We start from the raw sequence: 13,548 nt of genomic DNA on the forward strand, positions 1-13,548 counted from the left end.
TAAACCACTGAAAAAACACCATTGCTCGCACCTGGCACCCCTCACACCAAAACCCACAAACGCAGGAGCACAGCTTCACACAGTATTTTTTTTGGTAACACTAGACTAACCATACAAATTATTTTCTGAGAGAAGGTTATCATTCCAAGGTGGAGTGGACAGTCTGGTACACTACTATTGTACTCTCTCAAAATACCCCTACAAGAGAGGGAAAGGGGACAAATGGCACCAATTAGTGTTCCTGTTGTCTTCATTAAATCGCAGAGCATTTCGGGAATATAACAATGATCACAGATCTCTATATTTGATAAACAAGTCTGAATGCAATGGTTGTATGTGTGAATCAGTAAATAGATAACAGACAAGGCTGGTGCTCACCTCACTGTTCACAACACTCACATTAACATTACAATGTTTGTAACCATACATACTCATTCAGACATATGTTTTTGGATGTGAGGATAAATGGGCTGCAACATCAGCCACTCAGATGGGGTAGATGGGCTCTTTTGCTTCTGGAAAATTTTAGATGAGGGCCTGGCTCTCGGTCTGAGCATGTCCAGCCCACAATACAGAAACATCTTTAGGGAATTATAGCTATAGAGCGGAACGGATATTCTAAGACACCCAATAAAGAGGGAAAAATTGTACAGAAAGTATTGTACTTCTTACAAAGGTTAGCCAGACAATCATAAGCAGATGAAGCGTTTTAAACAAAACCGGCTTCTGGTACGCGGTATAGGGCTCACAGTTCCTCAGCCACTACCTCCTCACCATTGTGCCGGTCTCAGGGGTTATTTCTGCAACAAACAAACAAAACAAAAGAAAAAAGGGAGCAGGCACACGATTTAACATAGCTGGCATTAGCACCTCTTATTAGTGCTGGCCTGCAGCTAGTGAAAATCATGGAGCGACAGTGCAGAAAGGGCGTTTGGCCTAGTGGGTATACAATTTGAGGCACTTATTTTGATTGCGGTATGTGTTTAAGTGTGGGAACAGTATTGGACATTTGTTAGAGCTGCATATACACAAACAATTCCAGTGTGCTAGTTTATGGACACGGGACACAGAGAAAAACAGTCATATGTGCCGTTACATAGAGGAGCAGCACATAGACACATTAACAAACAGGGTGTGGCTTGTGCAGTGCAGAAATCATTGCTGCACACACCACTGCATTGATCTGCCATGGCCTACTGTCTGCAGGGTGACACAATGAACCCTGCTTTCCAAATCAAGATGCCAACTGCCAAGTCACCTCCTCAAGCCATCTGGTAGTAGTTGGCGTGTTAAGAAAATGAAAAGTCCTTTGATGCTGAGTGTATGTATTTAGTCCGTGTCCCATAGCAGCCACTATACAACTTAGACAATAAAATGACAGCTAACTTTCTCAGGCATGGCCTTCAGAATAAAAATTACCAATGTTTAGTTCTTATCACTGTGGTGTAAAAATAATGGCTTGTTAAATTGTGCTGACACATAAACTGCCCCCAATTTAAAGGTGCTGTCAACACAATGCTGGAGAGGGTGGGCAGAGGGTGCACGTCTCCAGAGCATCTCCGAGACTGCATTCGGAAAATGCATTCCTTTATTGGAAAAAAGGATTTTGACTGGTGAGCTCAGGGGCAGTTGTCTCTGCTCCCTGGTGAGCCGTTCCCCTGCAAGACACGGGTTGATGGAGAGGACAAGGGAAATGTGCCCAAGATCACAAAGCGAGTTGGTCATCAAGATCTTTCGATTAAAAATTATCACACACAGACACTGTGCAAGATGGATTGGTGGGGTAAGCATTTAGAAGCGCCTTGGTCAACTCGGCTGTGCCCCGCTATCAGAATTGTTGTTACAGTTCCTTACTGCATATGGACTTATTTTAAGACAAGGTGCGATAGTCTGAAAAGAACAGCTAGTAGGTTGGTGGTCTGTGGGGTATCTTCCCTGTGGTCTGTCTGTGAGAGGTTTGAGCTCGTCTGCCTCACCTCACCCCCACCCTGCCCCACAAAGCCTCTAACTCCAGTCCCTTTGGAGACGCGAGTCTGCTTCTCCCGGAAGCATGTTGTCATGAAAATGGCTCCCAGTTCCAGCCAGAGCACCGCATCCATTTCCAAACCAATGGGGATCCAGGGTTGGTGGCGGGGTTGTGAGATCAAGTAAGTTGAGAGAGTCTGGGGTGGGAGGGAGATTGGGGCGGGATTTGAGCTTCATTTAGAAGAATGGTATGGAATTATGTTCGAGCCGCCCACCCGGATGTAATGTGGGCTTCTTGGATCCGTACATAAAGCCCATGTCCCTAGCATCGTACTTGGTTACTGGCAAACGCCAAGCAACTTTTGATAATTAACTTGCAAAGCCAGCACATAGTATTAGCAGGAGATTTCACGAGGAAGCTGTTTTCATTTGTTGACTAACTTTCTCTAACCATTCAGAAGCAAAGATTAGCATTGGATTAAAGGACATATGGAGGCATATTTATTTAATGGACTGCTGGAGGATTTTATAACGTATTCCAGAGAGCCGCCTTCTTGGGCAACAGACCGCTGGGCTCAGTGGTCACCCGGCTGTAACTGCGCCGGGCATCTTGTTTCCTGCATGGTTAATCGGGCTGCTTACACTGAGGGGCCCTGATAGAAAGCTTGTGCAGGATGAAGGACGACCGCTGCCAGGCACACCCTACCCAGCGATTTTTTTTAGATGCGCACACCGACATCCATGCTACGTGTGCGCTCCTGGCCGCTCCACGTCCCATCCCAGGCACATCCCTGCTCCGACCGTGTGTGATCCTGGCTGCTCCACGTCCCAGGCACATCCCTGCTCCTGTGTGATCCTGGCCACTTCACACTAAAAATATAAGTCCCACCAGCGAGCACTAAGCTCTGAAATGCACAGATGCAGAAGACAGGAGCTTCGATTTTTTGCTCCATAGCTACCATTGGGTTCGGACAATAGGGCACACAGGTTTGTATCGCGCGAAAAAATTCAAACATGGCCCCCGGCCCGTAGTATGTAAGGTTGTAAGAGGCAGCGCTAGCACCTGCTGCTGCTACTCGCCTGGGTCGCCCCAGAGGAATTGCGCCCGCCCCTTGACTACATAGCTCTCAACTCACACGCTTTTGGCGGGTGTCACCCGCCTTGTAAACAGCCGATTCACCCGCCAAGCCTCCAGCCCGCCCATTCATTTCAATGGGCCTCTCACCCGCCAAAAATAAAATCGGGTGTTTTCACCCGCCTTTGCGATACAAATGGTTGAGAGCCATGTGACTGGAGCCCACGCCAGGGCGGGCAATTGCATCACACCCACCCCCCGCAGTCGCCAGCTTCTCCCGGGCCAAGAAACGGGCCTGGAGTCCACATTTCATTTAATAGGCACCCCCCCCCCCCCTCTCTCCCCTCCTCCTTTGTCTGTGCCGGACCCACTTTTGTCTTTGTGCCCCCTCTGTGCCCCTCCTAACTTTGATTCCTGGTGACGCCACCTACTGCTGCACAACAGTTACTGCGTCTGCGAGCCTTCCTGAACCGTACCGTAATTGAGCTTCGGAGCAGCTACCGTGTCTACGATACCAACAACAGGCTGTCCTATATCAAAACCAGATGAATAAGCATATAACATTCACTACAAGAGCTGCATCGCGTGCACTCACCTGAGGCTGCCTGGAATCAGGCTATGAGCGTTTCATAAAGCGTAGTGTCCGGTTCCGACCCGAGAAACGGACCATAGCAAAGCTCCGCCTCCACTGCATCACACGTGGGCCGCGCTGCATCACGTGGGTTTCAACGTTCACCTCGTCATCTTTTTTGCACGAGCGGGAACTGGGAAGGCACGAGCGCGAAGGCAAGGCGTTCGACGACGAGCTCGACGGAGCGGGAGAGATTCATCCGTTGCAATATTGGGGAAGGGGTATTTCTTTGTATTTTGGGGGTTTGTAATGTGCATCAGTGGTGAGATTTATTTAAAGTACAGGCGGATTCAGTTCTGTTTAGGGTTTTCTCATGCAGATGGGCCTTTTGCCTGGATGAGATGTGTTTTGTGTTGTGGGGCTGGGCACAGCGCTTTCCTCCCTTCCCAATGGGACTTCCACTGTACCAGTGAACCGTACAGCAAATCTAGTTATCCTCCCCGCTGGACAGGGGAGGGGTTCTGGAGGATTTTTGTGCAGCAGATGGGGATATGTATGTGCAGCAGATGGGATATGTGTTTTTATGCAGGCCGACGCACTTGGGTACGAATTTCCAGCATAACAGTTCAGTTATTTTATCTCCTGCATTTCCCCCTTTGTAATCTGTGGCAGACAAGGCTAAAGGGAGGCCTTATATTGCTTCCGTTATCATTTGAGTGCCTATGAAACCCGATCGCATTGTTTGTTTGTTTAAAAATGTGCTGATACTTTCCAAAATGCCTTTATGGCATCATTACTTATTTCACATATTTCTGTTAAATCGTTCTGACGTTTCACATAGGACGTCTATACGTGTTTAGGAAGAGAATCACAGAGGAAGCTGCACTCCATGCCGGGCACTGGCAGGTGTTTGTGTGTTTATGAGGCGCTTGCACCTCTCGTGAGAGCTTTGGAGCGCCAGGTATATTTAGGTGCCTGTGGGTTTGTTTTTCCTATTTAGATTTTGGTTGCAGCAACAGCGGATCTTTGTGTGAGTGTTTTTGGCTGGTATCATCCCCATCCCGGCTCAACCCCGCCCCCAAACAGAAGTGATTTGTGGCTGTGCCATGCATGCCTTGGAAATTTCTGGGCAGATGTTTTTTGCCAAATTTGGCTGCCAGCAGCAAGTCGGATTAGCCACCATCTTTCTTCCCCCTGATCCCTGTAAGGCGGCATTCACTGTTAAAGCAGCAATGAGCTCACCCAGTTGGACATTAAGCCCCAGGCCGATCCCATTTTTCCCACAGCCGCATGCTTGCTTGTTTTTCTGCACTGCTGCACAGGCTCACGCGGACTTGGATGCTCAGCGCTGGGGATAATATATGGGCCGCCACCGGAGCAGGGGACGAGTGTGGCGGCAGCCCGGGGCTCAAGAAGAAGAGTAGAGGCCACAGGGCTGAAGTTCCCCTCGCATTATTTCTGTAGCTTTACTGCCTCTGCGAGGTGAGGGGTTCTGATTTGAACATTGTAGGGAGATGTGCCTAACTTTACGACAGTGCTTTGATCTGTATCGGCCAGAGTCTTACCACAAGATGTCTTTCTTCATTTCTCCCCCGCACTTCTTCCGCTGTCTGTATAGGACAGAGTTCCTTAATTTCCCTGCATTGTCTTACTGACTAGGTGCCTGCATGTTCATGTTTACTATGCTAGTATACAGTGAAAATGCAGGCTCCTATGTAGTCTTATCAGCAAGATAACAATTGAGTATTTTGCCTTAAAATAGCCATACTGTAGGCAGAGGTCTTTAATCTGTGGGGCGTGTGATCCACGACGGCGATAAAAGAGAAAATACTTTTTTTTGCATCACTTTACCGTGCATGGTGAGCCACTTGCAACCGCCCCCATGCACATGCCCAGTCAGTGCGACGTGGCCACGAAACAGGAAATAAATGCAGCCTGGACGTGCGCTTTCCTGCATTTGGATCGTGCGTCCACTCTGCATTGTTGCTTCCTGCTGGTGCTGCCAGCGTCTTCTTGCCTGGTAAGGGATGCAGCTTCTCGGCTCAGCCCCCTACACCACAGTTGGAGGGGGTGCCGGGAAGCAAGCGTTTCAGGCCTTTGCCGGTCCCACTGCTTCCCTCTCCCCCTTAGGACCCACGAAGGAGAACGCATGGGGAGAGGATGCAAGCAGGACGGCTGTATCACTGCAATGCTGGTCCCTCTGTGCCCCCCACCTTGGGGGCCACGGAGGAGAGGAGGTGAGTGGGGGCGGAAGCACGCATAGCCAGTGTTGTATGCTGGCTCCCCATGGCTATAGCCATCTGCCGTGGGCGAGCCGGATATCCTACAACACTGGCCCCCCTGCCCGGTCACCCCTGTAGTCCATGGGACGGCTCTGGCCAGGTACGAGATCCAGCATCAGATGTCTGGACGGATCTCGGGACTCGGCCATGACCAGGCTTTACCAAGCCCCCAGCTTCGGAGAGGGGAGCTGGAGGCTCAGTGACCTCCTCTTTGCGGTGCTTCTTTGCCAAGCCGTCACTCGTGCATTTCCTGGCACTATTTGCTCATCCTGTTTATTTTCTTCTGAATGGGCCATGAACATCACTGTGGGGGGATCACTGTTGAAAGCAGGCATTCTACATGCTGGACACATTATGGTTGTTCAAATGTGCATTTTACACGTTCATGAGAAAAAGGTCATTTCCACACTCAAAAACGCTGCTGAAACTTGCATTCACTAGTTTTCTTAGAGATGTGTGTTTTTCTTTTTTTGTCGGATCACCATACCAATTCTACGTAATTTGTGTGCCCTTTGCTTTGTGTTTTATCACAGGTTATATCTGTAAAGATGTTATGTTTATCAAACTGGTTAATCACAAATAAATGCTTCCATTGTGCTAACAGCAGTTATTAGGAAATTAAACTGGGTTCATGGGTGCCAACTTTTTGTTTTCACTACAGAGGCAGAAATACCCCAACCCGTTGCCCAACCCATCCCATGGCCAAACATTTTATAGCACTTACTTAATTCTTTAAGTAATTGCAAAAAGTCCCACGTTTTGCATATATTTTTTTTGTTTTTATTGTTTTGGTTAAATTGAACCTTAAACACATTAAAAGAAACATCAACAATATATCACAGCACATAATTATATGTTGCATATATAACGTCTCAGCAACGGTCTGTCAACTTCCTGAGCTACCCCGGTAGCCATCTACTATAGAGTGAGTCTATGCATCCCTTGATGTACTAAAATCACTGCATTACCAACTTTGGGTGTACCTCTGCCATAGAAATGATTTAAAGTGGAATTCATGTATATCTTCCTGCTGTGGGTGCCAGGCCTTCGCCTGCATAGGGCACAATATATTGCAGAGAAGCCAGGGGCCAACATGTCTGGCATGGCAGCCGCGGCAGTCTGCTGCTATGTCAGCGCTGTCACCAAACTGCAGCAAAAGCTACATGGCTATTACTTGATGTTTCCGAAACTAAGCTCAGTGAGTTAAGAACTACCGCGTCAGATTCAACGTAAGAGATGTAGATGAATGATTGGCATGTCAGCAGGCTGGACTTCTCAACTATTCTAGGCAAGGAATAGAAAGGGTAAAATATAACAGGCTGATGCTCTTTCTCTCGCTCTAATATTTTTTGTATCTGTGACTGAGAACGAGTCACGTTTTCAGGTAATTGCTCGGACTGCTCTCTGTTCTCCCTGCCAGCTGGGGTGGACTGGCCTCTAGGGAACGTTGGAGATTTTCCGATAGGACCCTGCACTATAGGTCCCTTTTGTGTGCGGGCAGGATGTGTGCCGACTAGCAGAGTATATTGCGCATTTATTGGTATGGTCAATATGGTACTTCTATATTTTTTTTATTGTACTTTTCAATTGCAGGAACACAAATTGGCTCTTATCATCCCATCTTTGACAGAAAAGTACCCAGCAACGATGGCACCATAAAAAATCCTGACATCTGTAGTACAACTTGCCGACGGTAAGAGTGTCTTTTTTAAAAACAACTGTATTTTGCTGTGGCGTGATGGTGGGGCTATTTTAAAGGTATAGTTAGGAATCACAATCTGGGATTTCAAACCTATTTTTGAGTCTGCTCCTTTCTCATGTCTTGTTTGGGGCAGTACTGAAAGTTCACGTCTCATGTGGGAGTTGCATTTGCAGTGCACTGTGTACTCTCTCCTAGGTTCCCGGCGTTCCGTCCTGCTTACTAGCTGATGCCTAACACCCAAGAGCTGGTTTTGACCCCTGCTCATCTAATCTTAATTCTCAGGTAGACCCATGTATCCTTGGCTGTTTTATTTTCATTGCAGCAGCATCGCTCCAAGCCTCGGTGTGTTGCATCGCTCCAAGCCTCGGTGTGTCAACCTAACCACCTGTGTCCCAGCAAGAAAAATCCAGTGTAGCACTTGGCCCAGTCACGCAGGCAGGTAAGGATTTGTATTCCCTATGTATCATTGGTTGAGTGGAAGTGCTGAAGTTTTATATCGGATCTGTGCAATATGCATCCAGGTGTGGTTTTCGCGGCCAATCTGGCCTAGTCCAAGACCACACTACAAAAAAAATTCAAGCTAGAACTTCACAATCTGAACAGGGAGTCTTCTGAGACTTGAATCAACATGGTGTTTTTTTAATCCAACCAGTATTTCTGACCCATTTTTGCTGAGTTTTTCCCCCTAAACTGTTCACATGGTTTCTTTTGGAGACTTAAAAAAAGAAAAATCCAGGCTCCTTTTTTAGATGGATTGTTGCTACTAAGTGAAAAGATCTTTTTCACTGTACTGATGTGGGGTGGGTCGATTTAGAAAGATCCCCCCACCCCCGATTAACAAGATACTGAGCGGGTGGGGAACGAAGGGGGCAGTATGTGATATTTCCGCATTTTAAAGCCAATACAAAACAGCAGGAAAAAATTGTTTTTTTTGTTTTTCGGGCTTTATAATGCAGAAATATCACATGGAACTGGATCATTTCCTAGTGCCCAAAGATGGTAGGAATCTCAAACGAAAAGCAGAAGTAGAGGTGGAGACAGACAAAAGAAATGCAAAAACACGGAAATATAATGTTTCTTATTTGGACTTTGGGTTCACATGGATCGCAGTTGCTGGACAAGTTAAGCTGCAGCGTGTGGCGCTACATTAGCAAGCCTGAAGCCAACACAATTAAGGCGGCATTTGGAAACAAAAATGCCTATTTAGCAAAAAAGACCAGGGATTTCTTTGTACGGCAACTGCAAGGCATACAAAAGCAAAAAGATGCTGTAAAAATGTGGCCTCAGTAAATGCAAATGCTTTGGAAGCTTCTTACCACATTATCAAAAGGAGCACATTTGATTGCTTTTGTGAGGTACTGCCGTGGAAAAGAAATATCGGAGTAACATTTTGTAAACCAATTCAGGGCAGAGCAACTGCATCTGTAGTCTGACATTGTTACTACATCCTAAGTTCCCACTGCCTAAAGTGGGAGGCCGGTGTTGGTATTTGCATGGAGGGTGCTCCTTCAATGTGTGGTGATAGAGCTGGGTTAAAAGCAAGTGTTGGCAGTATCTCCACATATATTGTGGACGCACTGTGTGATCCCTGTGAAGCTTTTCCTATGCATATTATGGGGAATGAACTCTCAGAGGTGCTGACGTCTGTTGTAAAGATTGTACATTTTATTAAGATGCACTGCATAAGAGCCCGTCTGTTTGCCACATTATGTGCAGAAAAGGGAGCTGAACGTGATGCTTTGTTTCACACAGAGGTCAGGTGGATCTCCAGAGAGAAAGGTTTTAAATCGCGTTTAGGAACTCAGGAACAAAGTGAGACACTTTCTCCTGGGTTTAGACCACATGAAAGAAGAGCCTCTGTGTGATTCACACTGGCATGTATTGTTAGCTTACTATGGCGACCTCTTTGAAAAGCTACATTTTCTAAAGCTCTCCCTCAGCATTCAAGAAGAAGCTGGAGTTTTGGAGGAGGAGGTTTGATGTCTGCATTCCGATGCGTTTCCATTATTAGCAGATGCTCTTGAGGAGCCATAGTAGGATCTTTTTATGTGTTGCTGAACTAATAGAAACCATCTCGGAACCAGTCTCAAAGTACTTCCCAGAGGACAATTGTAGCATCAATGACTGTGTGGTTCAGCCTTTCCTAGATGACGTAGGTGCCCACGCATCCAGGAGCTTCAAAGTAACCGCCTACTGGAGAGCCAATTTTGTCTTTATGTGGATTTTGGCAAAATGCAGAGTTTCCAACTTTATCCAAATGTACTGTTACCTTTCAGTGCCTCGTACCTTTGCGAGATTGGATTCTCAGCACCTGCAGCCCTAAAGTCTAAATATCGGTCAAAGCTGGAAGAAAACATGTGGTTGGCTATTGCAAAACCTGAACCCAATAGTGACAGGCTGGCTGCTGAAAGACAGGCCCACCCTTCACACCAGTTCTCCAGTATGCCACTGTCCAACTTGCAAGTGACTGCATTGATAGTAATTAAGTTGTTGCACTTAAGAAACAAATTGTTACATGTCAAACGTTAATGTAGGAAATAAATATCCAACACTACTTTTGTCCTCTGTAGCAAACAATTCTGAATGCTATTTACAAATATTTGCCTTTTAATCTAATTTGAGTTATTACAAGCAATGAGTTTGAAAGAATTTGGTGTTTGGTACCCACACCTCCCTTTTGGGTCCCCATTCTACACCAGCGGGCGATAACCGTTCACAACCGACATTTTGGAGTCCATGTGTATAGGGATTCCCAAGCCAGGTAACTTTTTCTTAGGGGGCTCGGGGTAAACAAAGTTTAAAGACCACTGCTGTAAAGTGACTATCTTTATCAAGAAAATGTTATTTTTTTAAAAAGGGCAAAAAACCAAATTGCTATCTTGCTGGCACCGCTATATGTTTAACATATATTTTGTTTGCTAGTTTGGAAGAGCGCTTGGATGGTCCCTAGGGGACAGTGCACATATGGGCTTAAACAGCAGAAGCTTATTGTACTAAACACAGCTTTGCAAGATCCCTGGTTGCTTTTTGAAGTGGTCCATTATCCACGTGCTTGCTGTGCCCTTGTGTGCGACATTGCTATGTGTACAGTACAGTGCATATACCAATCGTAAACATGACTGCACCTTCAGTGGGTACAAGCAAAATCATTCCAGTGCTTTACTGTGAAGGAAAGAGTTGCACAGGCCCAGCGATACAAGATTTGGCTCAGTCGTCTGCTTAAGAACATTGCAGTGTAGCATAGCCCCTGTGAGAATGTGTCTATTGTATATAAAGGGCACGGTGCTTGTCATTTTCAAAGTTGCCCAGACAGCTGCATGCCGGTGCGCAGACGCCAGCTGGCATAGATTTTCCATGTGTGGGGGTTGTTGATGTGTGGCTTGTGGGAAGTGTGTGTGACTTTCAGAGCATCTTTTAATATTGCTTAATTCTGGGTGCCAAGTTGCAAAGTTTTGTTTGGCTGGCATGAAGGCTGGCTAAGTTTTGAAGTGTGTGGTAGACTGTTTGAGCCGCTGTGTGCTGCACACACTGCCAGGTGTATTCTCAGGCTGGGTGAAATGCCCTGATGAATGCGTTCTTTGATTCCTGCTTCTGGTGGCACAGTGCTCTTTGGGCTTTACTTTACAAAAACTCCAATTAGATATTGGCCATCCAAGCTCATTAAGAAGGGAGATAAAAAGGCTCCTCTAACCAACAATGGACAGATGCCCCCCCCCCCCACATCTATTTATTTTTCTTAACAATGCTTGCAACCTGATCATTGCTTTCACTTAAGCCATTGAACACCAGCCGACAAAAAAGTGGCATCTATTAATTGTCCAGCAACTGAATTTGCATTAAAGGAGAGTCTTGACCCATTCCCCTCCCACCCCCGTTCCACCTAGTTCAAGCTGGGGAAGATTGTTTACAGTATGTGCATCGGTTTGGGAATTGTGTAATGGAAAAGTGTACAGGACAGGTACTTTATTGTTAAGTTCAAGGTCGAAGCACCCATAAAGAGCTTGTGTCTTTACCCCTCCACCCCCCGGAAAAGAACAAACTGTCTGGCATTCAAAAACTGTTATTTTGTATTGTAATGCTTTTTAATATTTTGTTTTCACTGCTAGAAGTTACGGATGCTATACCCGTGAGGCATAGCTTTTTATGCCATTTATTTTAAAGAACACATAGAGGGCTTGTTAACCCTTGTATTCCATTACCTTTTTTTTGGTTCACAGCATGGCTAGTTGTGTCAGCCTTTATGCGTGGGCGACAGTGTTCTAATTTCCCCCATGACTCATGCTCTACTCCATCTATGTTTAGTTTGTTCAACACTTTGGGGAAGTCGCTACATGCTTTAATATATACAAATGTAAGTTTCAGGGACTCGGGATTACTGCATGTTCTAGTTATTCTTACTTATGTCACATTCTCTATATAGGTTGAAGAGGTTCCTGGAGGGATTTTATTGCCCCTTCAAAGCGGTTTGTTTTTCCAACCACTTGACCTCAGCAGTTAGTTTGCCTGTAAACCTTATTGAATGCTTGCTAGGGCTAGTGATCCCTGTCAATAATTTAGAAAGTTATCTTTTTGATCATTGTTTATGATGATCTGGGGTGAATGCCTTTCATGGTGAATGTTGTTTTTTTTATTTATTTTAAATCTTTTTGTCTCTAATGTTTGGACCAGTGCATTCTCATTAGATGTTGTGGAGCTTGGAGCTATTTTCTTGCTTTTCTGGATTTTTCAGCAGTCTTGTGTATGTTATTTGGCATTTATATAGCACTCTATATATCATTGGTATGACCTCAAAGCGCTAGTGGGTTGAACACCCTCAGGGACTGTAGTCCAGGTCAGTCAAGCGAGTAAAGCGTCAAGTGTCACATGGTGCTTGGGTGCACCAATTATGGGCGCAGCTGATGCGATTGCCTGATGGTAGCTGCATCCTAGCATTAGGTGTGGTGTTATTTGAGATCGGCTGAATGTGTTCAGTCTGGAGGTTGGTCACCAAGACTGGGTTCTGGGTTCTGATTTCGTGGGGTATAGCTACGTTTTAGTAGAAGGTGGAGGTGTTCATGGAGTATTGTTTGTATGTGAGCAGCAAGGGCGAATTGATCGAGGGGTGTAGCTGCGCTCTATTTGTTTTGGTGTAGAGTAGAGATTGAGCATAGTGATGGGAGAGGTGAGTGTCTGGGTGGGGGTTTTGTTATTATGAGCCCACTATTCCAGATTTCAATTACGTGTTTGCTGCGTTCAGAATAAACTTATTAGTGACTTAATAGTTGCATTCAGTTGCGTCATTGCTTGGTATCACTTTGAACATTTGTCAGCAGGTTGCAAGTTCTCAGCGGCCTTAGATGGTCTTAATCGGCATTATGGAAAATATAGGTTTCTAGAGCTTTGCAGAAGGCCATGTTGTCTTGGGTGTGTGAATATGTGGGGGAGTGAGTTCCACAGAGTTGGGGCCAAGGCTGAGAAGGCGGATCCTCAGATCCTGACAGAATTAGAGGTTGGAATTACTAGAAGGAGGGCAGTGCTTAATCTTAGGGTGCGTGATGGGAGGTAGTGTTTTATCTTCTCTTGTAGGTACGATGGGCCGGTCTTGTGCACTGCTCGGTGGGTAATGCATAGGGTCTTGAAGGTGGCCCTTCGTCCCACTAGGAGGGTGCGGAGAGCGGGGGAGATGTGGTCTCTGGCAGCGTGTTTAAGTTGGTATGCCGGTGCACCCAGGTATAAGGAGTTGGCATAGTCCGGTCTCGACATAGTCATAACAGCAGCAAGTCTGTTGGGGTAGAGGAGGTAAGGAAAAATGCGTCTAAGGAGTTTGAGGTGGTAGTGACAGGATTTTGAAACATTATTGATCTGACTGGAGAGGGTTAGGCCGGAGTCCATAGTGCAGCCTAGGTTTTTGACTATATTGGGAAGGAGTGGGGGCTGGTTTGAGGGAGGGGGGGCATGGGAGTGGTTGTGGGAG

At 46.1% G+C, this 13,548-nt stretch overlaps 1 protein-coding gene across 1 annotated transcript in view; it reads right to left on the reverse strand.

Moving 5' to 3' along the window:
• Nucleotides 1-3,751, reverse strand: part of LOC138453691 (zinc finger protein 271-like) — a 70,570-nt gene extending 66,819 nt beyond the window's left edge. Inside the window, exon 1 of the mRNA XM_069606763.1 lies at nt 3,636-3,751. The gene's annotated coding sequence lies outside the window, so the exon portion shown is untranslated. The remainder of the gene's footprint in view (nt 1-3,635) is intronic.
• Nucleotides 3,752-13,548: the final 9,797 nt, after the last annotated feature.

Source organism: Ambystoma mexicanum, chromosome 1p, assembly GCF_040938575.1.
Source record: "Ambystoma mexicanum isolate Mex_15411 chromosome 1p, UKY_AmexF1_1, whole genome shotgun sequence".
Taxonomy (NCBI): Eukaryota; Metazoa; Chordata; class Amphibia; order Caudata; family Ambystomatidae; genus Ambystoma; species Ambystoma mexicanum.